General features: G+C 45.5%; 1 protein-coding gene and 1 pseudogene across 1 annotated transcript in view; one reads left to right on the top strand and one right to left on the bottom strand.

Annotated features, from left to right (window-relative positions):
• Nucleotides 1-26,925, bottom strand: part of ASIC2 (acid sensing (proton gated) ion channel 2) — an 845,339-nt gene that overhangs the window by 318,069 nt on the left and 500,345 nt on the right. The gene's annotated exons all lie outside the window — the stretch shown is intronic.
• Nucleotides 6,157-26,925, top strand: part of LOC102263346 — a 98,948-nt pseudogene continuing 78,179 nt past the window's right edge.

The following is a 26,925-nucleotide window of genomic DNA, read 5'->3' as shown; positions in this document are numbered from 1 at the left end:
GGTATTAGATGGGTACTAGACTCATGGTGATCACTTAGTACTGTATATACATATCTAATCACTATGTTGTACACCTAAAACTCATAAAATTATGTGTCAAAAAAGAGAACATATCAGTACCTGTACAGTACATGTATTTTCTAGCTCTGTCCACTGAAAAGGCCTGGACAATGACCACACCAGGAGCAATAAGCATCCCTGGTTCACAGATTGTGGTCTTGAAATACCATTTCCCACCAGAAGGAATCAGGGCTTCCTGAGAAATGTCAGATTTCAGATCTGAGGCTGGAAGAGTACAAGGTAAGTCTGGAATATTTTGTCACACTAGATAGCAAAGAGGTTATCAGAGAACACTAGAATCATGTCAAAGGGTACAGGAGCCAACTTAAGGAGCTCCCACTGGCCAAAGATGAGGCCATTTGAACTTTAATAAGAATAATAATTAAAATGGGTTAAAACCCACCACGTATGTTTAAATACTGTGTTCATAATCATATTTATATATTTATAAATCTATATTTATTTTATTATATATTATATTTATTATAATAAGTATATGCTTTTTATTTTTATAAATCTATATTTAAAAATAAAATAGATTTATTTATAAAAGTAAATATAGATTTATAAATATATAAATGGTGTCCCCCCCCAAAATGTTTACATACACTTTTTTCTGATAGCTCAATTGATGTTTCTTTCTTTTCAGATTTAACCCATTGGAATTAATAATGATTCCAATAGGAAGAAAGCAAGGGGGAGGCCAGACATTATAAGCATGGTCACCTGGGCAGCTTCACCAGGAAGCTGCAACTTTGCACTCCCCAGGAAACCAGCGGTCCATTCCCTGCAGATCACTGGGGAAAAGGATCAAACAAAGGGGATATGGATGCATGCACAGTGAAGTTGGGGTGACGTAGGTAAGGTGCTTGCTATCAGTCTAGCCTGAGGAACAATGATCACTGGCTAGGAGAGCAAACCACTGCAAGTGCATGAAATCCCGAAGGTTTAATTGGTTAAACTCCTAATTGTAACCCAGAAACAAAGAGTTCTTGCTCTCTTGCTTGGTCTGCTCTTGCTTGCTTGCTTGCGCTCCTGTTTCTCACTGGCTCTGTGACCCGCACTCACCCGTGCTTCCTCCATAGCCATGTGGCTCTAGACCAGGGGTGGGCAAACTTTTTGACTCAAGGGCCACAATGGGTTCTTAAACTGGACCAGAGGGCCGGAACAAAAGCATGAATGATTAGTTTGTGTGAACTAATATAAATTCAAAGTAAACATCATTACATAAAAGGGTACGGTCTTTTTTTTTTTTTAGTTTTATTCATTTCAAACGGGCCGGATCCGGCCCGCGGGTCGTAGTTTGCCCACGGCTGCTCTAGACGCTGCATGGCCCATGGCCATACAGGCCCCACAAGCAATAGCCTGCAGCTGGGAACACAAGCTAAGTTAGCCAGATGCTGGGCTGGACTGTGTTTTAATATGGAGCAAAGACTCTGCTGAAAATAAGATGGGACTTTTTCCATGGCGAGACGAAGGGATCTGGGATCTTGGAGGGGAACATTTTTAATGTTACCTCATCAATAAACCTTTCCATGCTACCTCGTCCTCCTGTGTGGAACTCGGGAAATTCTTGTTCCTGGGGCACCCCTAGAGCTCCACGTCCACCAGTAACACATGGGACACAGAAGGCACCCCACTGATAACACATTTGCAGGAAATACAGGAGACAGCAGAACTTGTTGACCAGTATCACAATTGAGCAATCAGCAAAACCCAGACAGTAGGAAATTTAGGTGAAATGATGCAGATTCTTCAACAGATACATTGTAAGAGAAAGAAAGGGATGGAGAACAACCTGAAGTGTCTTAAAATGCATGGCAACTATTTTATTTTATTTTATATTCTTTTATATTATTTTTTATTGATTTAAGAGAGGAAGGGAGAGGGAGAGAGAGATAGAAACATCAATGATGAGAGAGAATCATCAATCGGCTGCCTCCTGCAATGCCCCCTACTGGAGGTCGAGCCCGAAACCCAGGCATGTGCCCTTGACCGAAATCAAACCGGGGACCCTTCAGTCCGCAAGCCAATGCTCCATCCACTGAGCCAAACCAGCTAGGGCAAAATGCATGGCAACTTTTTTAGATGGGCAAGACTATAGTCACTAGGAATGCACTCTTGAGGGATAAAACTGTACAGAAAACACAAAGAATTGTTCACTATTGTGGATGAAAAAGGGGCTACAAACTAAACCTGACAAGCTCAGGAGAGGCCTGCATGGTGGGGCCTTACAAACTCAGACCTAAAGTAACCACATAGGATGGTCTGAACGTAAAAATTCCTAACTAAAACCAACTCGTGGTGGTTAGTCATATCCTAGGTCCATAGCTTCCCTGGAAAAGGTCAATCTTTACCTTAAGTGAGAGTATTTATTTTCTTTTTGCATCTAAAATAACCTACCTGTGGAATGTTAGAGTAACCCCTTTTTTCAAACCCCTTTTCAAACAACCTTTCACCAGAGCAAGAGACCACAAAACCCCTCATTATTATCTTGTTGCCCAAATACTACTTCTATGTGCTGCAAATGTTAACTATTCTATACCCACCAATGTAAAAAAAGTATGCATCTTTCTGCTTTACTTTTTATCCAATCTCAGAGATTTTCCACTTTGCTTTCTCCTGTTTCCTTAAACTATAGCAAATGGATTTCATGTAACCCCTCTTATGTCTCCTTCTTTGATTGTAACATATAAAATAAGCCATAAAACTGCCATTCTCCGGAGTACTTCTCATTCCCTTGAGAATTTGATTCCCAGCAATTGTCATCAGTTTGGCTCAAATTAACTATTACTATATGACCTTTTCTTAGGCTGGATGTTCTTTTGTCAACACTACAAAAGTAAGAATATAATTACTTTGGGGAGAGGGAGGTTGTGACTAGAAAGGGGAATAGGAAAGGACGTTTGGGGTAATTGGCAAAATTCTATTTCTTGACCTGGGTGGTATTATGAAGGTATTTATCTTATAACAATGTCTTCAAGCTAAACATTTATTTTGGTTTAGTGTATTTGTTGTATTTTAAAGTAAAAAGCTTTTTTAATGCACATATTTAGGTAGGCCAAAGACAACATATTGACAAGGCTACTTTGTTCATTAAGACATACAGGTTCAGCCCTTGCTGGTTTGGCTCAGTGGATAGAGCGTCAGCCTACAGACTGAATGGTCCCAGGTTCGATTCTAGTCAAGGGCACATGCCTGGGTTGCAGGCTCGATCTCCAGTAGGGGGCATTCAGGAGGCAGCCAATCAATGATTTCTCTCTCATCATTGATGTTTCTATCTCTCTCTCCCTCTACCTTCCTCTCTGAAATCAATAAAAATATTTTTTAAAAAGACACAGAGGTTCAAATTCTGCCAACTGGGTGTTGGCTATGACATGGACTCCCAACTGCATGTTCTCTCTGGCTTATAGCACTTAAAAGATTATCCAATGAACAAGGAGAGGTCATGAGAGTAAGCTACAGGCTTTTATTAGGAGCCAAGAGTGAGCTGAGTAATAAAATATAACTTGGTCCAGAGTAGAGGGCTCCCTGCATTTGACATTTCTACTTTATTTTAGCCAGAAGCCTTCTGGGCTCAAATAAAATTCCAGAAAATGTCATGAGAAATGCATATTTATAACGGTGGCTCAATATTGCTAGGCAAATTCTAACTTAACAACATCTAATTTGTGAAATTTCATGGTAATTATGATATTTCTCGATGCTTCCCTTTAAAGAAGGCTTTGGCACCAACATTCCTTTAAACAGTAGCTTGCAGGATGAGGTAAGCACTTGTTTACAGAACTGTAATTGCTTCACAGGGTGGAGGGGGCTATGGACTGTCCCATGATTGTCCAGCGCCTGGGCAAACAAGGCATAGTTACACACAGGAGATCCATGGTTTGGACAAAACAATGCAAAGAACTGGGGACTGCCATTCATTTCCTAATCCCCAGGCCAAACCCCCAACTTTTCTTCTTCATGAGCATGGAGCTTCACACAATAGGGCAGAACGAATGCTAAGAACATGAGTGATTTCTGAATCATTTTGTTGAGCACACTGGGCTACCCATTTACCTAAGTAATTATTCAGATTAGTCATAAAGGCTGATTTTGCTCTTCGGGGGCTTGTTAGTGAGGGGAAGAAGAACATGGGCTCTCCAAATGTGCTTTATTGGCATGTGGATTTCCAGCTGAAGACATTCAAGGCCCAAGACGCAGGAAAGAGCTGTTTACCTTCCCCTTAACTGCCTTAAAAACTTTAGCTGGAGGTCCTCAAAAAAGACAACTACGCTGCTTGAGGCCACAGGGCAGGCTAGGGCACAGGGCGAGTACAGGTCACTGAGCAAGAGAGCGTGACAGCGAGCAAAAGCTCAAGAGAGAGGGAACACTTTGGGGATGTTAGCCTTTCAAGATTTCATGTGCTTGCAGTGGCTCCAGCCTTCTAGCCAATGACCTTTTCCCCAGCCGCTAGACTAACAGGCAAGCATCTTTCCTACATCACCCCGACTTCACTGTACATGTGCCCATCTCCCCCTTTGTTCAATCCCTTCCCCCAGTGATGCGCAGGCAATGGACCAGTGGTTCCCTCAGGAACGTGAGGCTGTAGCTTCTGGTGAAGCTGAGCAGATGACCATGTTTATCATGTCTGGCCTTCCATTTGCTCTCTTCTTGTATTAATGCTGACTAGCTAATTACGACAATAACAGCTTCTTTAGCGTGATGCTTTTAAGGTTCTTCCATGAGGTAGCACATATCAGTAGTTGGCTCATTTTTGTTATTGGATAGTACGCCATTGTGTGTACATATTTTGTTTATTTAATGGACAAGAATATATAATGAGGAATAAACAGTCTCTTCAACAAATGGTGTTGGGTAAACTAGACAATCACATGTTTACGAATGAAATTAGACCACTATTTTACACCACACAAAAAGTTAACTCAAAAATAGTTTCAAGACTTGAAACAGCTGGAACCATTAAACTCCTAGAAGGAAAGATAGGCAGCAAGTTCCTTGACATAGGTCTTGGCGATGATATTTTAAATCTGACACAAAAAGAAGCAACAAAGAACATAAACAAGTGGGTCTACATCAAAATAAAAAAGCATCTGCATAGCAAAGGAAACCAACAAAATAAAAAGGCAACCTATGGAATGAGAGAATATATTTGCAACCATCTATCTGATAAGGGGTTGTATAAATATAAATATCAGGGGGAACACTTTGTAAAATATATGATTGTCTAACTACTATGCTGTACACCAGAAACTAAAGCAAAATAATGGTGAATATAAAATGTAATTGGAATTTTTTAAAATTAAAAAACCAAAACATATAAAGGAGTCATACAACTAAATAGCAAAAACACAAACAATCCAATTATAAAAAATGGGAAGAAATTCTGAATAGATGTTTTTCTAAAGAAGACAAATGACCAACAGGTACACGGAAACAAGCTCAACATCATTACTTATCAGGAAAATGCAAATCAAAACCATAATCAGATATCAACTCACACCTGTTAGAATAGCTATTATAAAAAAGGTAAGAAATAACAAGTGTTGGCAAGAATGTGGAGAAAAGGGAACCCTCATGTACTGTTGGTGGGAATGTAAATTGGTGCAGCCACACATGTCAAGATACCTCCAAAAATTAAAACTAGAACTAGCATATGATCCAGCCATTTCAATTCTGGGTATCTTCTATATAGTATATAAAAAGACCAAAACAACCAGAGACCAGAACACCATGGCCCCTCGCCCAGGCTTGCCCCACCTTCCCCAGGGAGTGGTTAGGGGAGCCCCTCAGCAATAGGGGGGAAGGTTTTAGGGTCTGCGGGGTTGGGGTGGTCGGCCTGGGGTAGGTTTGGAGTGTGCTGGGGAAGGAAGAGGAAGATCCGATTGGAAAACGGCTCAGCACAGTACCTTTCTCATTGCGAACCAGGACGGCGCCAGCAGTGGACTGAATGGGTGGTGGTTTCATGAGTGCGCTTGGGACTGACATGTTCACGGCAGCGGCAGGACTCCCGAAACTTCACTGATTCCCAATAGTAAACAGCTATCAACGCCAAAACAGAAAAATCCTCTCCAACTAGCGGCCCTGGACATTGCAATGAGACGGAAGGAAACACCACAGGAGGAGCTGCTAGAAAAACCGGAAGTGTGCGACCAGAGGATTGTGGAGGACGCCTGGGCGCCTAGAGGACTGTGGGATGGTGGAGGACGCCTGGGCGCCCAGAGGATTGTGGGATTGTGGAGGACGCCTGGGCGCCCAGAGGATTGTGGGATTGTGGAGGACGCCTGGGCGCCTAGGGCTAGCTAGAATGTGAACCTGTTACAGTGGGGCCTTGACTTACGAGTGTCCTGATTAATGAGTTTTTCGAGATACGAGCCGTCTCTCGGCCAATTTTTTGCTTTGAGTTGTGAGCTAAAATTCGGGTTACGAGCCAGCTTCAGATACCCCACCGCTAGTTGGCGCAGCGAACGTCACAGTGAACGCCACATCAGCCCAGCATCACGTGTCTCACTCGTTCACAATTGATTTGACATATGAGTAATTTGAGTTATGAGCTCCGTCACGGAACGAATTAAACTCGTAAGTTAAGGCCCCACTGTATTGCGCATCTACACAGTCAGCCCTACAGTCCTCAGTCTCACAGTATTTGGACGTGACTTCTGGCGGAAATTATTTGTTTGTTACCTTGGTTTGAAGAGGAGGACAAGAGCCGCTAGTACGACCAGCTCTAGGAGGAGTACGCATGCACCTCCCAAGAACTGCAGGTGAAGAGCACTGCAATCAAAGCCTTCACTGAAACCACCAAGATTTTCCAAGAGCAGGGCCAGACTCAAGAGAAGTGCAGCAAGGAGTTTCTGGAACGCTTTGGGCGTGAGGACAATGAAAAAGAGATGCAGAGGATCCTGCTGAGCTCAGAACGGCTCAAGTCTCACATCGCCAAGATCCATGAGAGCCGTAGGAAGCTGGAACAGGAGCTGCGGACACAGGCCTTGGACAACCGGGAGATCGATAAGCGCATGAATAGTCTGAAGCCAGACCTCATGCAGCTGCGCAAGATCCGAGACCAGTACCTGGTATGGCTCCCCCAGAAAGGCGCCCAGAAGAAGAAAATCAATGAGTGGTTGGGAATCAGAAATGAGCCTGAAGACCAGTATGCACTGATGGAGGATGAGGATGACCTCCCCACCCGGAGGCACGAACCTGGTATGTGGGCAAGATCAACCGCTCGCAGGCTGAGGAAACGCTGAACAGCTAGCGGGATGGTACCTTCCTCATCCGTGAGAGCAGCCAGCGGGGCTGCTGTGCCTGCTCTGTGGTGGCGGAGGGTGATACCAAGCACTGTGTCATCTACTGCATGGCCACTGGCTTGGGTTCTGCAGAGCCCTACAACCTGTACGGGTCTCTGGAGGAGCTGGTGCTGCATTACCAGCACACCTCCCTCGTGCAACACAACGATGCACTTACCATCACACTGCCACATCCCGGTGCGAGCCCACCCCCCCTTGCCAACCAGCTGACTCATACAGAACAGGACTCCATCTTTCTATCTGTCTCTCTTCTTTGTGAATCTTTTTCTGTCTCAATCTCTCTTGCTTTCTCTGAGTCTCTCTTCCTGTCACTCTTTCTATCCCCATCTCTGTCCTCTCTGTCTCTATGAGTCTCTGAACCTCTAAGTCTCTGTTAGAGGAGCATACCTCCTCCACCCCATGCCCCCTTTCCCCAGGGGCACTGCCCTCCCCTGGCTCTGGCTGTCCCCACCAGTTCCTACAGTTCCCCCAAGCTCCCCCTGCCTGTATCTACCATGTTTACAAAGGCCCCTGGGGTGCTCAGCCCCAGCCTGGTGCCTTGATTTTTAAGCCATAGTCCTGGGGTCTGGCAGGAAGAAGGCAGGAAGGAACTTCCAAGAACCTCAGCTGTGACATTTGGGGGCAGACAGTCCCACCCCACAGACCCAACTTCCCCTCCAAACCCTGAAGTGAAACCCGCACCGGTTACCCCCAAATGGTGCTGCTGCCCAGAAGCCCTTCTCCCACCAAAAGCAAAATTATTCAAAATAACCTCAAGAGCTGGGCCCTCTCTGACCCCAGGCTTCCCAGGAACCGAGGCTGCTGCAGGTAATGCTGGGCCAGCCGAGATGCACTGCTGCCCATAGCACCTCCACTCGATACAGTTTCAAGGCTTCTCCTTGATCATGTTGGGTTCTGATTTTGTTTCCTTGACTGTAAACCCATTTTCTTCTCTTTTGAGACAAGAACCCCGGTTTTCTATGCTGCCATGGACCCCCCTCCTGCCTGCCCAGCTAGGCTGGCAGGTGGGTTTTGTATGGTACATCGATACTGATGTGGATACAAAACATTAAACTCAAAAAAAGAAAAAAAGAAAAAGGAAAATGTGATAGTGACGACTAAGAAACTTTGGGGACAGTGAAGGGCAGTTTGTCCAGACTATTGAGAGCTAAGAATTAGAGTTTAATTGGGATAGAAATCCTGCTAATAGCACCTGATGCCTGAAACCTGAGCACTCTACTTTTAGGTTTTCTAGTTCAAGCTTTTGGAGACTGCCTATTAAAACATTCCTGGTTGGAAAGTGTTTGTATACAAGCCCATAAGTATTAAGTATTTGCTCTGTTTACCATGCTTAGATGTCTGTAAGGAATATGGAATAATGTTAAATGCCTCATGTTCTCAAGAAGCTTGACTTTTAAAATAAAAAATAAAGAAGAAATATAAGTATTAAAAATAAAAAAAGAAGAAGCTTGAGTTTTAGGGGCGATCAGGCAGGCAGGAGAGCGGTTAGGAGCCAGCGGTCCCGGATTGCGAGAGGGATGTCTGACTACCCGCAATCGGACATCCCCCAGAAGGTCCCAGATTGCGAGAGGGTGCAGGCCGGGCAGATGGACTCCCCGCCCCATGCACGAATTTTGTGCACCGGGCCTCTAGTTTATCTATAAGAAAACAAAAACATTAACTCCAATAAATATATGCATCCCCATGTTCAATGTAACGCTATTTACAATAACCATGACATGGACACAAACTAAGTGTCCATTGATGGGTGAATGGATAAAGAAATTGTGATACACATAAACACAAATATTATTCAGCCATAAAAGAAAGATGAAATCTTGCCATTTGCAACAACATGGATATACCTCAAGGGAACTAGAGAAAGACAAATACCATATGATCTCTCCTATATGTGGAATCTAAAACAAAACACAAAAACAAAAACAAAACCCAAACAGTGAAGAGAATAAAAAAATTTAAAAAGGAAAATAATTTATAAGGCTCTTAAATCTACAATGATGGCGACTCACTAGAAAAGAAAGAAAAAACAATGGGCAATTGGGTTGTTTCCACATTGTGACTATTATGAGTAATGCTGCTCTAAACATCTGCACACAAGTCTGTGTGTGAACATATGCTTTCATTCTCTTGGGCAGATACGTAGGAATTGCTGGGTCACATGGGAACTCTATGTTTAACCTGTGGAAGAATTGCCAAACTGTTTTTCTAATGTGGCAATACCATTTCACGTTCCCAGCAGCAATGAATGAGGGTTGCAGTTTCTTTACAGACTCACTAACACCAACTATTGCCAGTCTTTTTGATAAAAACCATTTTAGTAGGTATGTAGTGGTATCTCATTGTGGTTTCCATTTGCATTTCCCTAAGGCTAATGGCATGGAGTATCTTTTCATGAGCTTATTCATCATTCATGTAGTTTCTTCAGGGAAATCTCTATTTAAATCTCTTGCCCATTTAAAATCAATGGGTTGTTTATCTTCTTATAATTGAGTTATGAGTTATTTACATGTTCTTGATACAAGTCCTTTAAATTATTTGCAAATATTTATATTACTTGCAATATTTATATCACTTACAAATAGTCTCCCCTACTTGCAGCTTACCTTTTCATTTTCTTCATGGTGTCTGTTGAAAAACATTTTTTATTTAGACAAGATCTAATGTATAAATTTTTTTTCATTTATGGACTATATTTTTGGAGTCATATCTACAAAGTTTTCCCTAATGCAAAGTCGGAAAGATTTTCTCCTGTAAAAATGCTTTATAGATTTTGCTTTCACATTTAGGTCTATGACCTACTTTGAGTTAATTTTTGTGGATAATATGAGGTAAGGGTGTGTGTGTGTGTGTGTGTGTGTGTGTGTGTGTGTACTGATATCTTAGGGGTCCCAGCGTCATTGGTTGAACAGATCATCCTTTCCCACTGAGTTGACTTGGCACCTTTGTCAAAAATTAATTGAACATGAATGAAAGGATTTATTTCTGGACCCTCAGTTCTGTTCCATTGATCTGTATGTCTATTCTTATGCCAGTACTACACTTTCCTGAATTCTGTAGCTTTATAGTAGGTTTTGAAATTGGGTCTTTTATGTCTTTCAAACTGCTCTTTTACAAAACAGTTTTGGTGATTTTAGATCCTTTGCATTTCCATATAGATTTATAATCAGCTTGTCAGTTTCCTACAAATGCCTGTTGGGATTTTCAGTGGGCTTGAGTTGACTCTATAGATCAATTTGGAAAGAAAATTGAGTCCTCCAACCCGTGAACATGAACTATTTCTCCATTTATTTGGATACTCTTTCATTTCTCTCGGCAATGTTTTATAGTTTTCAGCAATCGGGTTTGCACTCTTTTTGTTAAATTTATTCTTAAATATTTATTCTTTTTGATACCATTGTAAATGGAATTATTTCCCCTAATTTCACTTTCGGATTGTTTATTGCTAGCATGTGAATATACAATTGATTTTGAAATACTGATCCTGTACCTTGCACCTTTGCAATCTGTCCGTTAGTTGTAGTAGTTTTTTTTTTTTATAGGTTCCAGAGACTTTTCCACATAAAGGATCATGTTGTAAGAGAATGAAAACAGTTCTACTTCTTCCTTTCCTATCCATGTGCCATTGATTTATTTTTCTTTTACCTGATTGCACTGATTAGAACTCCCCATATAATGTTGAATAGGAGTAGTAAGAGTTGTCATCCTTGCCTGGCTGGTGTTGCTCAGTGGTTGAGCGTTGATCTATGAACCAAGAGGTCACTGGTTCAATTCCCAGTCAGGGGACATGCCTCGGTCACGGGCTCGATCCCCAGTAGGGGGCGTGCAGGAGGCAGCCGATCAATGATTCTCTCTCATCATCAGTGGTTCTCAACCTTCCTAATGCCGCGACCCTTTAATACAGTTCCTCATGTTGTGGTGACCCCCAATCATAAAATTATTTTCATTGCTACTACATAACTGTAATTTTGCTACTGTTATGAATCATAATGTAAATATCTGATATGCAGGATGTATTTTCATTGTTACAAACTGAACATAATTAAAGCATAGTGATTAATCACAAAAACAATATGCAATTATATATGTGTTTTCCGATGGTCTTAGGCAATCCCTGTGAAAGGGTCATTCGACCGCCAAAGCGGTCTCGACCCACAGGTTGAGAACCGCTGCTCATCATTGATGTTTCTATCTCTTTCTGTCCCTCTCCCTTTGCCTCTGAAATCAATAAAATATATATTAAAAAGAGTTGACATTATTGCCTTTTTCCTCATCTTCAGGGGGAAACAATCAGTCTTTCATCATTAAGTGTTATATAAACTGTAGGGTTTTCATAGATACCTTTTATCCAACTGAGGGAGTTTCCTACTATTTTTAGTCTGTTGGAAAAATTTTATTGTGACCGGATGTTGCACTTCGTGCAGCTGTGTTTTTTTCTGCACCTATTTTGATTATGTGGCTTTTGCTCTTTATTCTATTAATATGGTATATTACACAAATTGATTGTCAGGTGTTAAACCTATCTTGCATCCTGAGACAAATCCCACTTGGTTAGGGTGTATAATCCTTTTTATATATTGATTCATATAGTTTGCTAATATGTAAGAAATTTAGCATCTATGTCTCTAAGAGATATTGATCCAAAGGTCTCCTTTCTTGTGATGTCTTTGTCTTAGGTTTCATACTGATGTTATCTATTGAGTTGGGAAGTTTTCCCTCCTCCTCTATTTCTTACATGAGTTTTTGGAGGATTGGTATTATTTATTCTTTTAAAAAATGGTAGAACTCATCTGAGCTTTGTGTGTGTGTGGAGGGGGGGGCGTGAAGGAGTGAGATTTCTAATGAATTCAATTCCTTTACTTGTTAGAGGCCTATTCAGATTTTTCCACCCCGTCCTGAGTCAGTTCTGGTCATCTGTGCTCATTTGTCTGAACATAATCTGCAGAATCTATCCCTCTGTGCTGTGTAGCTGTTTACATCTCTGCTCTGTTTCTTAAAGTTTTCTTATTTTTATGTTTTGGTTCAGCTTCTGAAGGCCTACCTCGATTTCTACCAAGTGGACAGCCAATGACTGGGAAGAACCTACGCTCAAACACCTCTAGCCAACAGGACCTCCACCCTCTGTGGGTGGACCTGTGTGTGGGCTGGGTGAGCATTCAAAGTTCAGACAGTCTTCCCATCTGCCATGACTTTTACTTTCTACCGGGTGCCCTGAGGTCTCTGCATGTCTGGCCAGGCATGTTTGTGTGGAGAGCTTACCACTCCCCCTCCCTGGAGTCACTCATTTCCAGGATCTCTCTGTTAAATTTCTGGCTGGTTCTCTGGTTTTGGCTCACCTCACCAGGATCTCAACCTGAGGCCAGGAGAGCAGGACTGGCACAGGCTTTTCCCTCCTCTCTTAATAAAGCCAGTAAAGTCAGCCCTGCAGGCAGTGAAGCTGACGGTTTTGTGGCAAGCAAGGAGGCCCTAGACTCAAGTTGTTCTTACCTGAAGCTCCAAAGTTTCTCACAAATAAGCAATTCTCATTTTGTTGGTTGCCTTTGGCCAATTTCCAGAGCCTTGAAATGACTGTTTTTTGACAATTTTGTCTGGTTTTATATTTGTTTTTTGTAGGGAAGATTTGTCACCTTCTACATTCCTTTCATCTTATTAAAATGCTGGGGTGTGTGACCTGTCTTCTTATTTTATGGTGCTGTTGGTCATTTGGAATCCAAAGAGTATAAGCTGCATTTGTAAAAGTCAGGACTAGACATGGTGCCTGGGAAGAGGATCTGGGCACTGGAGAGACTGAAAGGTGGGTGGAGACCAGAGGGGATGGAGATAGTGAGCAGGTGTGAGATAGGGACTAGAGGTGGAGGCGAGAACTAAATGTACAGTCTATGGGGAAATGTGAAATTTAAAAAATTAAAAGCCCACCTTCCCATCCCTCCATGTCACCAACCTAGCAGCCACTGTCTCTATGAGTGTATCCTCCCAGGCACCTGGTTTGAACGTCCAGTCCTCTGGGGAGTGGGCCAGTATTAGGGTGGGGATGTGAGTGCACTGGTTATGCCACAAGGAAGGTAGGCTGATAGGAGATCACATACTCCTGGGAAGTGGAAATGGCCTGAACTTCAGCATTAGCTAGGGGGTCTAGAGTCACGACCTCTAGCTCAGCTCTATGTTTCGCATAAAAATTTGGCCCTGATACCTTAAAGCAGTGGTTGGTAAATTATAACATCCAGTCTGAATTCAGTTTGTCATCCATTTTTGTAAATAAAGTTTTATTGGTACTCAGCCACACCCATTTGTTTCCAGAATATCTATAGCTGCTTTTGTGCTATGTGGACCACAATGAGTAATTGTAACAGTGACTGCATGACCTATAGGCCTAACATATTTAGTAGCTTGCCTTTTATAGAAAAAGTTAGCCAATCCCTGTGATTTTAAAAAAATTCTCGCCTAAAAATATTTTTTCCACTGACTTTTAGAGAGAGTGAAAGGGAGGCGGGAGAGAGAGAAACATTGATGTGAGAGAGACACATGGACTGGTTGCCTCCCACACCCAGGGATCGAACCTGTAACTGAGGTACATGCCCTTGGCTGGGTATCGAACCTGAGACCCTTCAGTCCAGGGTGGACACTAATCACTGAGCCAAACCTGCCAGGGCCTGTTTTAAATTAAAACTACAGCAGCTAAAGCCCTTGCTATGTGGATAGAGTATCACATATAAAATCAGAAGATAGGGGACCAAGCCTGGGGCATGGTCAGTGGATAGAGCATCATAGGAGACAGGGGGTCAAGCCTGGGCACTGCTACATATTAGCAGTGACACCCACAGCAAGCCATTGGCACAAGTCCACTGTGAAATGGGAGTCAGGTGGCCTATTTTGTCATTTGGGATTGTTGTTCCAACAGACCTACTGAATGAGAAAGCATGTTGTGAGCCATGTAGCACTGTGCATACTGCTGTTCATTTTGACATTTACAGAACACCCGAGTAGACCTTCTAATGGGATCCATTTTTCTTATAGATCGAATATTACCTATGTACCTTTCATGGGAAGTATGCGATCTAGCATTTCCTTAGGTGCTTTCCCTTGGTTTGAAGGCGGAACAGGAGACCGTTTCTATCACAGAGCAGAGAAAGACGGGATGAGAGAACGCTATGAAAACAACCCACCCTGTGAGACAGGCATGCTGGTCCACAACAGAGGAGTGGTTCGAGGGCCACTGTGTCCCTGCTGGAGAGGATATCATGTGAGGCTCAATCTTATGAATTATTCTGTTCCCATGTAGAGTCTGAGCATGGTAAAGCTTACTACAACAATAAGGATAACTCAATGGTTGACATGACACTGAAATTTGGGTGAGAGTTTACTAATAATTGTAACACTGAGGCCCTAGCTGGTTTGACTCAGTGGATAGAGCATTGGCCTGAAGACTGAAGGACTCCAGGTTCAATTCCAGTCAAGGGCACATGCCCAGGTTGTGGGCTCGATCCCCAATCTGAGGCAGCCAATCAGTGACTCTCTCTCATCATTGATATTTCTATCTCTCTTTCCATCTCCTTTCCTCTCTGAAATCAATAGAAATATATATATTTTTAAAATAATTGTAACACTGAGTCTGGAATTCCCAGCAAGGAAACATGAATCTTAGGGCTGTCGACCGAATTAGGAAGTCTCCAGCTGGCTGAGGTTAGAACTCAGTGTGGACTCCTGACCCCTATGCAGAGGTCATCTGTCATGTCCTGGGAGGCCTTCTCCATGGAGGATGTGATGGTCTTCAAGCCAAGGGACAAAGGCCTCATTGTCTCCCCCACCTCGGTGTCTGTGGCTGAACAACCTGCAGAACAAGCTGTGATCGCTGCTCACTCTCTGCCTGCCCCTGTGACTTCAGGTCCTGGCATGTGAATGCACAGGCCCAGGGGGTGTTGATTACATGTAATTGCCTGCAATCACATGGCAGGAAAGGACTTCTGAGAGCCCGATGGGGCCAGAGAGGCTAAGGCTAAGTGCATCTGAAGAAAAGCAGAGTCAGAGCCTGTCCCTGGTGGCAGATGGATCCCTGATGGCAGATGTGTCCCAGATGTCAAGGGGCTCTGTCAAGAAGGCTGCGTTGCTTGTTTTAACTATTTGTCTGAGTACTACCAGAAATGAAGTCGGAAGATTGGAACTCAGTGGCTAGAGACATGAGTGACTGGTCAGTTCTTATAATGAGAGGGAGTAGGGAGAGGGAAGGACAGAGAGATGAGTGCGGTTCACTAAGGGAGAGGAAATCAACAGAAGCCGTTGTGAGTGGGTGAGGCAGGATTGCTCAGAGCCAGGCCTGTGATCACAGGTGTGAGTAGCTAGCTCCCTTTCCGTCCTATATAATAAAGAGGTAATATGCAAATTGACCATCACGCCATCACAAGATGGAGGCGCCCAGAGCAGGGGCGGGGCTGGCTGCTCCTCGTGCCTGCCGCTGGAGTCCCCTCAGCCCCGCCGGGGGCCTCGAGTCCTCCTGCACCCCCCAATGACTGAGGCTCAGGCAAGCCGCAGATGGCGGCGGCTGCCGCCCAGGGCCGGCCCGAGGCTCAGGTAACCAGGGCTGGCCAAGGCTTGCATTGCTGGCAGTGGCAGCAGCAGGGATGTGATGGGAGCGTCGCCTTCCCCTGATCGCCGGGTCGCCTCCCGCCCCTGAGTGCTCCCGGACTGTGAGAGGGGGCAGGCCAGGCTCAGGGAAACCCCCCACAAGTGCATGAATTTTCATGCACCAGCCTTCTAATTGAAAAATAACAGACACCGATTCTGCTTGCATCAAGAGAGGAGTAAAAAGAGGTTGGGCAGTTATGGAAGCGTTACTTGAGGTATCTTGTAGAACTGAAGGACTGAGATGCCTGCTGAGGAGGAAGTAGAACCGGGAGTTGGATTCCCATGGAGAAAGCAGGCGTTTTTGTAAATGTCATCGTAAGTGTCCTTGTGCAGAGAACCAGAGGACGATTAGACACACAGAGGAGAAGGCAATGTGAGGACAGAGGCAAGTGCTGGAGGGGTGTGGCTGTGAGTCAAGGAATGTGGGCAGCTGCCAGAAGCTGGAAGAGGCAAGGAATGGACTCTCCTTTGGAGCCTCTGGAGGAAGTGTATTCTGCTAACACCCTGGAACGGATTTTGGACTTCTGTGAGATCATTATAACACGGAGTTATCACCCAGAGCCTAGAACTCCCAGCCTCTGTGGCTACAGCAAGGAAACATGAATCCTTAGGCAGTGAGCAGCTTAGAGAGAAAGTATCCAGCTGGCTGAGATTAGAACGGTCAGTGTGGATAACTGTGAGATAATAAATGTCTGTTATTTTAAGCCACCAAGCTTGTGGTAATTTGTTATAGCAGCTATAGGACATAATACAAGCAGGCACTAAGTCTTTTCATCCCGGAACTTGTACAGACACACAATATTAGTAGACTAGGTATGCAATACAGAGTTGTTGAAAGAATGAGCCCTCTGGAAGGCGATCTTTGAACCCAGTCAAAAGAGCATATATGAGGAGACCCCCACGGCACTCTATGTTTTTCCTTCGTAGTACTTTTCATAATTATAATCAGAGTAATTCGTGTGCACATTCATTGACTATGCATCTCCCCTCTAAGTCTGTGATGGTGGGGACTTTGGATGTATTAATCTCTGAAGTATCCTCGGAACCTATTCAGCATCGATTACACAGTAGGTGCTCAGCACACATTTGTTAGATGAATGAATATGTGATGAATGAATGCATCTCCTCTAGTGAGCAGATTTTAATCAGCTGTGAAATAAAAACCTGGACTGCTGCTCAAGCTGTATGTAAACTAAAAGCAAACAAACAGAACACCACTGACTGCTGGCCTGTTTGTTCAGATTGTGTACCATCTACCTGCTTGCAGGTGCTGCGGACTGATGGAAGGAACTTCACCTTGGACGCCATGCAGATCTCGACACTGGCTCTGGCCCTGTCCCTCCCTGGTTGTGGTAAAGCTTGGGTTTGTTCTCGGCTTCTTTGAGCCTCAGTTTCCTCATCTACAGACTGAATACATTAACACCGCTCAAGGGGCTCTTCCAATCATTTTGCCTGGTGGCTTGGTCCAGAGGGTCATACATCCTCAGGCTGCCCCACTTCCCCAAGAAATTGACCTGCTCAAAACTAGAGACACAGAGAACTGGATCATCACAGCTTCTGTCCGGCCTCTGAGTCGCAGCTGAGAGGTATTTCTCAGGAGGTGGATGGCGCTGTTTCCCAAGTGTTCCTGGGACAGCTGTGCCAGGAACAGTGGAGCTGGCCTTTACAGGCTGCTGCCTCTGAGAACTGGTGTTTTCTTAGGAGAGGTGGTGGTGATGGTGGTGGTGGTGGTGGTGGTGGTGATGGTGGTGGTGGTGATGGTGGTGGTGGTGATGGTGGTGGTGGTGATGGTGGTGGTGGTGATGGTGGTGGTGGTGATGGTGGTGGTGGTGATGGTGGTGGTGGTGATGGTGGTGGTGGTGATGGTGGTGGTGGTGATGGTGGTGGTGGTGATGGTGGTGGTGGTGATGGTGGTGGTGGTGATGGTGGTGGTGGTGATGGTGGTGGTGGTGATGGTGGTGGTGGTGATGGTGGTGGTGGTGATGGTGGTGGTGGTGATGGTGGTGGTGGTGATGGTGGTGGTGGTGATGGTGGTGGTGGTGATGGTGGTGGTGGTGATGGTGGTGGTGGTGATGGTGGTGGTGGTGATGGTGGTGGTGGTGATGGTGGTGGTGGTGATGGTGGTGGTGGTGATGGTGGTGGTGGTGATGGTGGTGGTGGTGATGGTGGTGGTGGTGATGGTGGTGGTGGTGATGGTGGTGGTGGTGATGGTGGTGGTGGTGATGGTGGTGGTGGTGATGGTGGTGGTGGTGATGGTGGTGGTGGTGATGGTGGTGGTGGTGATGGTGGTGGTGGTGATGGTGGTGGTGGTGATGGTGGTGGTGGTGATGGTGGTGGTGGTGATGGTGGTGGTGGTGATGGTGGTGGTGGTGATGGTGGTGGTGGTGGTGGTGGTGGTGTGTGTGTGCATGCACGTGCACACAGTGACTTTTACACAGCAAGGGAGAACCAGGAAGCCCACCCGCGTGGTACACCTGTAGGGGCTCAGGTGTGCTGGGCCTGAACGCAATGGAGACATTTTTGCCAAAACCCCAAAACCATCACACTCTTTATTAAGTGAGACAGCTCTACGTGCCAGTGTGTACCACAAGAAAGGCAAAGTCTCATGAAATGACAGGGCCTTCATATCTTCCTGCACAAGTACCTGACTCCTTTCCAGTGGCTGTTGTTAGCACCCCTTTTAAACAGCCTCGGGGAAGGTCGCTAACATGCCTGTGACCTTTGCCTCACCTTCCCTGCTGAGTATGGCTCAGTCTTCACTCCCTCCTCCAATTCTCAGGGTGTGTGGATGTGAGTTTGGGGAGGGGATCGTAGGTCACACTCAGGCATAAAGGAAAGCCTGCAGCTTTGTCTGTGGTGGGGCGCAGGGGCATGGGGGTTTCCAGCCTTTGAAGGGGACAACCCTCTTCTTCCTTCTTGCAAAGCAGTTTCAAGTGGATAAAAAGGGCTGATTTTACATTCTGAGTCTGTGAATTTATTTTTCCACAATAGCTCACATTTTGGAAAATATTCCTGTCCCACAGATTTCTCTGAGGGAGGTGATTGAATCTAGGGCCACCCCCCCCCCCTTAAGAACAGGGGAGGACTTATTGAAAGGAGGTGTGGGGCCCAGGTGGGGTGGGAGGTGCTCTCAGAAGAAAAGAGAGCAGAGCATGAACCCATGAGGGCACCCCCAACTCCTTATGAAGGTTTTCAAAATTTTTTATTTTTCCCTTGGCCTGTGTTGACAATTATAGGACACATACAGGTTTTTTTTTGAAAGCTTTATCAAGGTAAAGTTGAGTTATGATCATCTCTACATGTGTAAAGAGTGCCATGCAATGCATATGGACATATGTATACACCTGGGAGACCATCATCACAGTCAAGATAATACCCATCATCCCCATGCTGCCTTGTAATTCACAATATCTCACATTTTGGAAAATATTCCTGTCCCACAGATTTCCTCCTACACACACACCTAAACAACCAGGGAATCTGCTTCCCAGCACTATAACTTAGTTTGCACTTTCTAGAAGTGTATATAAATGGAATCATGCAGCATATGATTCTTTTGGTCTGACTCCTTTCACTCAGTATAATTATTTTGAGGTTCATTTATATCATTGCATGTATCCATAGCTCATTCCTCCCGCCCCTCTCCCCCATATGGATATACCACAGTTTGTTTATCCATTTGCCTGTTGATGGACATTTGGGTTGTTTCCAATGGCTGCTTATTACAAATAAATCTGCGATAAGCCTTTTTGTATAAGCCGTTGTGTGACTGTATACTAAAATATACAGTCTAAGTGTTACACCCCCTTGTGATATTTCTTTTGCCGTCCCCAACCTCTGCAAAGCCCGACACGGCCGGCCAGTCTCACATGGTGGAGTGGGAAATAAAAGGACAGGAAGGGGCGGTGTGGCTCTCCCCTTCACTGTCCACTGAGCTGGTTCCGTGTGGCGCCGGGCAGCAGAGAGCAAGTGGCACCGCAGGACTGAAGGTGGCTCAGAGAAGTGGCTACACCAAGGGCTTGGCTCAGGAACAGCTCTGAGGCCGGGTCCCTTTGCCCCAGGAAGACTTGTTGGTGGGGACACACTGGCATGTGAGATGCATGTAAAAGAGGTGACGCCCATTGCAAGTTCCCAGCGTATCTAAATTCCTTCTGCTGTGTTTGCTTTCCTGATCGCTGTGCTTGCAGGGTCTAGGTGATTTTCCTGACAGTTGGGGATTATCGATAAATAACCTCTGGGTAAGGGAGGCATTACTGTGTTATTCTTTAAAAACCTCAGGCCACCTATTGACATTCTGATATATATCAGTCTGGTGTCAGGGAGGTCTCAGGGTGTCCTTCTGACTCCTAAGCCCACCTTGTGGGGAGGACTTTTATTGTCTTATAGAATGAGCACTGGGCCTCCTTTCATTTTTTTTTCTTTTCCTTTCTACCTTTATTGAGATATTATTGACATATAGTGTAAGTTTAAGGCATATCCAGTGATGGTTTGATGCACGTATATACTGCAAAGTGATTACCCCACTAGGGTTAGTTAACACCTCCATCCTCTCACATAATTACCATTTGTGTGTGAGTGTGTGTGGTGCTAACGTATGAATGCCATAGCATCCCTTTCAAATAGCATCTTTGATGGTTGCTAACTTATGTCTATGGGTTTCCCTCATCATCAATTTCCTATTCCCTCCAGAAGGCAAAGGAACAGTGAAACTCAAGCCGGTGAGGTTCACTTACATCCCACAGGCACCCAGATAACTTGGGAATATCCGGAGGACTGACTAAACATGCTCACTTTCATCTAGTTGCTCGGGGCCACCCTCAGGAAGCCAGCTAGCCTTTGGTACAATCCTTTCTCGCAGACTGTCAGAACTGGAGGGGCCGTGGCAGGCCCTGGTATCCGACTGTGCTGTTTCTAAGAGGAGCCGGAGCCGGCTGCAGCTCAGAGAGGTGAGGCGCCCTGCCCAGAGCCACAGAGCTTATGCGTGGCCATGGTGGGGCTGGACCAGGAACCCAGCCTCCAGGCTCCCACCCACTGCTCTCACCCACTGCTCTCGACTCCCCCCCAGCCTTCAACTCTCATTTAGTTTTCCTGCGCTTAATATGTTTTCCTTGAATTGATTTTTCTCCTCTGCCTCATCCATTACCTTCAAGGTTATTTCTGGTGCTCCTCTCTGCCTCTTTCATTTCGCAGGCTGATTTCCCAGGCTTCGCTGGGGTTGGCGGCACTTCCCACCCCGGGGTCTCTGGCTTTCATTAATGTTCTGCTTCCTCCCCCCCCCCACTTTATTGTCTTCCCCGGCCCGGGCCTGTATAACAGATCATCCCCCAAGACTCCTTCACCCCATCTTCCCTCCCTCCTTCCTGCCCCCCAGATGCTGCTATTTCCCATCAGGCACTCTCCCTACCCCTTTCAGTCTATTCCCAGCTTGCAAAATCTACTCGTAATGACAACCCTCGGAGCTCATCCTTCAGTGATAATTCAAGGCTGCGCCAGCCACTGGGTGGTGACTACCGATACATCTTTCTGATGGCATTCACTTCTTTCCTCCGCCGGGTCTTCATTGTGTGGACATGTGTCTAGCTGGGATGATTCCTTCTCTCTTAACTATGGGGTAGGTGGGGTCTGCCTGGTATTTGCCAGTAATGGTTGCTGGAGCATGGATGGCTTGGGATTATGCGTGGAGATGGGAAGAGAGCTGAACTGAGCATCACTCCAAAACCAGCGGTCTAGTTCCGGACCCTGGAGTAATTTGCCCCAAGCCGCACATCTCCTGGGCAGCAGAGTTAGATCTCAGACTCAAGTCTGATTGGTGTCAAAGACCACTAGGCACTGCCCTTCCATGACCAATTATAATGGAGGAAAGAGTCCCAAAAATGCTGTGTTAGGGGCCACGTGCTATGGGGGAGGGGGCAGGAGCTTCCTGACCCTGACGAGGCGATGGCTGAGGTCTTCCCAGCTGAGGCAGCTTCAGGGCTGGGTCTACAAGGATAAGGGGAGATCTACAGTAAGGAATGGAGTCAAAGGAGACTCTGGATGGAGGGAAAAGCCTGGCCCATACAAAGAGGCCCCCAATTCTGGTGAGGCTGGGGAGCAAGAAGCGGGTGGTGTGGTGGGGGGGGGGCGAGTACAGCAGAGAGGGTGCAGCGGGAGGAGGGGGAGGGTCTGAGAGGCTGAGCTTGTGAGGTGCAGTGCAGAGGCGTGGCAGCCTTGTGCTACTTGCTTTATTTTGTCAGCTTAAGGAAATCATTCCAGGATCCACAGGGAAAGGTATTTTTTTCATTTTGCTTTTTGGAGCTTTCTCACATGTTTAACCTGGGAGCCAGGAGAATTAGGTTTTATCGACGAAAGACTAAATTAAGTTTTATTTTAAAGACTAAATTAGGCTTTATTTTAAAGGCTAAATTAGGTTTTATTTCAAAGGCTAAAACCATAATGGGCTCTGAAATTGAACCCACCCCCAAGTCCCTCCCCCAGTTTGAATCCTATCTGTATCACTTCCTGGCTATAGGATTTGGGGGCATGTTAGTTAACCCTTCTGAGCCTCAGTCTCCTCCTCTACAAAATGGGTTTGTTGGGAGGCTCGAACAGATTGACATAGAACATTTAGAACAGTGCCTGGTACTAAACTATCACTCAGAAAGCATCATCATTATCAGTCATGGGTAAGAATGGTCGGCCATGTGACTTTCCCTGAGCCTCTGAATCGTTATCCAGTAATGAAGGGACTGCAAAATTAGTTCTGCGATCTCTTCTGGCCTAAGTAATGTAATCCCAAATGGCTCCTTTGGTGAAAAAGTTTAAGAGCGTAATTTTAGAGCTTCCCTTTCCTGCTAAAATGAAGAACTAGAATAGCTCAGGGCGCTCAGGAGTTCTGTCCACCAAGCCTTCCCGGAGCTGGAACTCCCTGCGGCTGCTGCCTCGTCAGTGGAGAGAGACAGCACCTCCTCTGGTTGGACAAATGAAACAATCTGTCATTTCCAGTGACCTCATTACCTTAACTTTTTTGTTGGTTTGGGTCTTTTTGACCAAGGTCCATTACCTAAGTGTTTTGATCAAGACTCAGTTCTGTCTCTGCTAAGTCTCTTGCTTGCATGGCTGCCGCAGGGTCAGCCACGAGCGATTCACCGCCTGCGCCCTGGCCACATCCCCACGGGGCTGCGCTCCCACTGGGTGTCTGGCGCTCGCGGCCCCCGGGTGCTGTGTCCGAGGCACATCCTGCCGCTGAGAGGCCGCCTCCCAGGAGACGCACACAGGATCAGTGTCACCTAATTCATCCAGTGACTATTTAGCTCATTAAACAGCAATAGATTCACACAGAAAAATGAAACGCAGTACACCATTAGCGCTAAATATGCTCCCTTCCTTTGTCTTCGCTTTATTTTCTGGAGGGAAATGTGAGGAGCTCTGCATACTGAGTGGCTCATTGCTGGAGCAGAGGCGAGACGCGGGAAGCATCCAGGCAGAGAGATAAAAGGAGATTGGCTCCCAGCAACATCCCCGTCGCAGGAAGCGAGTGGTGGCGAATCCATATTTCTACATAATAAGCTTTTCTGTGGGGGCCGGAGAGTCCCTCCATCAGCGCAGAGGAGAGTGTCAGGCAGGGCTGGCAGTGCCTGTGGGGGTGAGGTCACCGGCCCTGCTGGTCTCAGGGGCAGCAGCTGGCCGGCCAGCGTGGCCCCTGCAGGTGACTTCCTTTTGCCCCTCCAGCCTGGGCTGAGACAGCGGTGTGGGCTGGGAGCTGGGAAGTGACTATCTTTTGGAGAATGAAGCTTCTCTCCTTTACAGTGTAAGGATGTTAATTGGCACCAAGTTTATTTAGTCCTTGGTTTGTGGTTAGATTCTTCACGACCCAGAAGTCTTCTGGGAACTGGGAAATGATTTTTAAAAAATCCCAGGCTTTTTACTGTCTTCCAGAGTCTTATTCAGATTTCTGTGGTTGAGAGCCCAGCTAATAACTTACACTCTAGTAGGCTTTATTTTTTTTTCTTGCCTCAAACATACATATTCCCCACTTAGTTCTGTCCACAATGTCAAGATTTATTTTGGAGGAACCACATCCCCCTAGCACTAGCCGTGGGTACCAACCCCCTAGCACTAGCCGTGGGTACTGACTCCAATCTCAAATCTAGGGTGAGCTTGGATTGGCTTGGACCAATCAGTATGTTCCGGCACCAGGCATGCGATACAGTATGAATAATGATGCACAACGCACCAATGAGGTGATCTGCCCTTCTCCATCCACCTTTTCGGGATGGTGTACCCTGAGGCCATGAGGTTGGGATCAGTGCAGACCTTTTGGCTTCCTTGACGCGGGGCATGCTGAGGAGGCCAGGTTGGAGAGAACCAGGGCTGGCTCCCTGATGATAAATCTCTAGAAGAAACCACAAATGAAGGCAGAACCACTTCTGAATTCAACAGTTGTGTCAGCCAAGTACTCTGTTTCACTTTGGGCCGGTTTCCCCCTTAATTGCAAAGGGAAGTTGTGGAATAATAGTTCCATCAACCACAGAAATGGGGAAAACCAATGTCCAAGGATACTTGATTTGGTCTCATCAAACCACCATATTCCTTTCTGTTTCAGCACTGCAGATTCTGTAAAAGCTAATGTTTATGAAAAAGATGTGCCAGAAGCTAACTCACATGCTAAGATTTATTTACCCTCCCGCCCCCAATGACCAATGAGGTGTGCATTGTCATTAACTCCACTGTAGAGATGAGGAAACAGGTACACAGATATTAAGTAGTTTGCCTAAGGTCACAGCAACAGTAAATGGCAGAGCTGTGGTCTAATCTAACATCAGACTCCTCATATCCCCTACAATTCTGGTGTTTCGTAACTCTACAGTTTCCAGAAACAGTGACTCTTCCCACTGGGGACTATCTACCATCTAGCCAATTTCCTTGCCCAGAGATTTCTCAGCTTTTCTCAATTCCATCTCCTTTGCCCAACTTCTCTGTTGCATCCTCAAATCCTCCTGCCTCCTCCTCCGAGTCTGACACGCCGGCTGCTGGAACATCTCTTTCCATAGCGCTTTATCAGAACACAACCAGCCCACCCCCACCTGCCCTTCAGTCCTTGCTTTTCCAGAATAGTCCCAGAGGCAAGTCTGACAGCCCTCAGAAACCCTTGGTTAGAGTCCTTGGAAACGAACACTAACATTCCCCCAGGTTTAGATCCACAAGTTGAAATCTTATTCAGTTTGTGACATGCTGGTTTTGCCCAGGTCCTGAGGGAAGGGGGGAGTTGTGGGATGTTTCCTCACTGCCCCTCTCTATCTGTCAATTCCAATCTCCAGGCACAATCTTAACTCTATAAAGAGCCACTCTCCCAGTTCCCCAGAGGCCCTCCAGATTCTCACATTCTGCCTTCCCACACTTCAATATCCCCCAGGGTGCTGCTACATGGTTCTGTCCAAACTCTCCTGGCTCTGACCCACCCCTTATGTAATGCGGAGAAAAGGATTTGAGATGGATTCTGCTGGGCATGATCAGGGCACTAAGGGAGTCATGAAGAAGGGCACACATTGGCAAGTATTGGGGGCACTGCCCAAAGCATCATATCTCTGAGTAAACTGATAGCCAGGCTGTCCAAAGGGCTCACCATCCTCTAGAATCTACTGACAAACACATGAGAAGGGTGTGTGTGTGTGTGCATGTGCGTGTGTGTGTGTGTGTGTGTGTGCATGTGTGTGTGCGTGAGTGTGTGTGTGTTTGTGTGTGTTTGTCATGTACCCCAGCCATCCTGTCTCTTATCTATCCCATTCATATTCAGACATTGGCTTATCTCTTTGAATAAACACATACATATGATTATACATGAGAGGGTCACTTTTATAAATCACATAAGGAAACCTTCAGACCCTTAACTGTACCAGTTATACCCTAGTTCCATTTACTCACCAATTGAATAATGTATTGACCCACCCATCACACATTCATCTAACAAAACCTTATTGAACACCTACAGGTGCTACTGTGTCAGGTAAGCATGTCAAATTCCCGGCCAGAGGGCCTCGAGTTTGACATGCTTGGTGTAAGGCATTGAGAATATAAAGATGAAAAACACATATTTTTTGCCCTTATAGTTCAAACTTTAGTGGAAGAGAGATAGAGTATTTCAGTCCATTTAGGCCAGCATTTTGACAGATAACAGATAACCATAGGGTATCGTAAGAGCCCTAGTGAAGGGCCAGGCTTTGGGAATCAGAAAAGACTTCATAGTAATGGTGACAGTTAGGATTAACAGCTGAGAATCACTGTGGGAATATTAATAATTACTTCTCAGTATCTTCCTCCTGGTAATAGAACCCACCAAGCTTTAACTGGGCACAAGGGCAAAAGGATCATTTCCAGGCTCTCTTATTTCTCGGTGTAGCCGTGAGACTAAATTCTACTCAGTCAATAGGATATGAGTGGAAGGAATGTGTACGTTTGGTTACAACCTCAAAACAAGGTACCCTGCCCTTTGCTTCCTCTTTCCTACTCTCCTTGGGTTGGAATGTGGAAACGATAGAAGTGACCTAGCTCTGACCATATGGATAAAGCCCTAATGCAGCGGTTCTCCATCTGTGGGTCGCGACCCCTTTAGGGGTTGAACGACCCTTTCACAGGCGTCGCCTAAGACCATCGGAAAACACATATTGAATTACATTTTGTTTTTGTGATTAATCACTATGCTTTAATTATGTTCAATTTGTAACAATGAAAATACATCCTGCATATCAGATATTTATATTATGATTTATAACAGTAGCAAAATTACAGTTATGAAGTAGCAACGAAAATAATTTTATGGTTGGGTCACAACATGAGGAACTGTATTAAAGGGTCGCGGCATTAGGAAAGTTGAGAACCACTGCCCTAGTGGATGACACAGCTATGAGATAGAAGAAAATGGGGTCTCTGGATGACTCTATGAAGCACAGTCACCCACCAATCCTGG

This window comes from Myotis brandtii, unplaced genomic scaffold (genome assembly GCF_000412655.1).
Source record: "Myotis brandtii unplaced genomic scaffold, ASM41265v1 scaffold523, whole genome shotgun sequence".
Lineage (NCBI taxonomy): Eukaryota > Metazoa > Chordata > Mammalia > Chiroptera > Vespertilionidae > Myotis > Myotis brandtii.
This window is presented reverse-complemented; position numbering and strand designations above follow the sequence as displayed.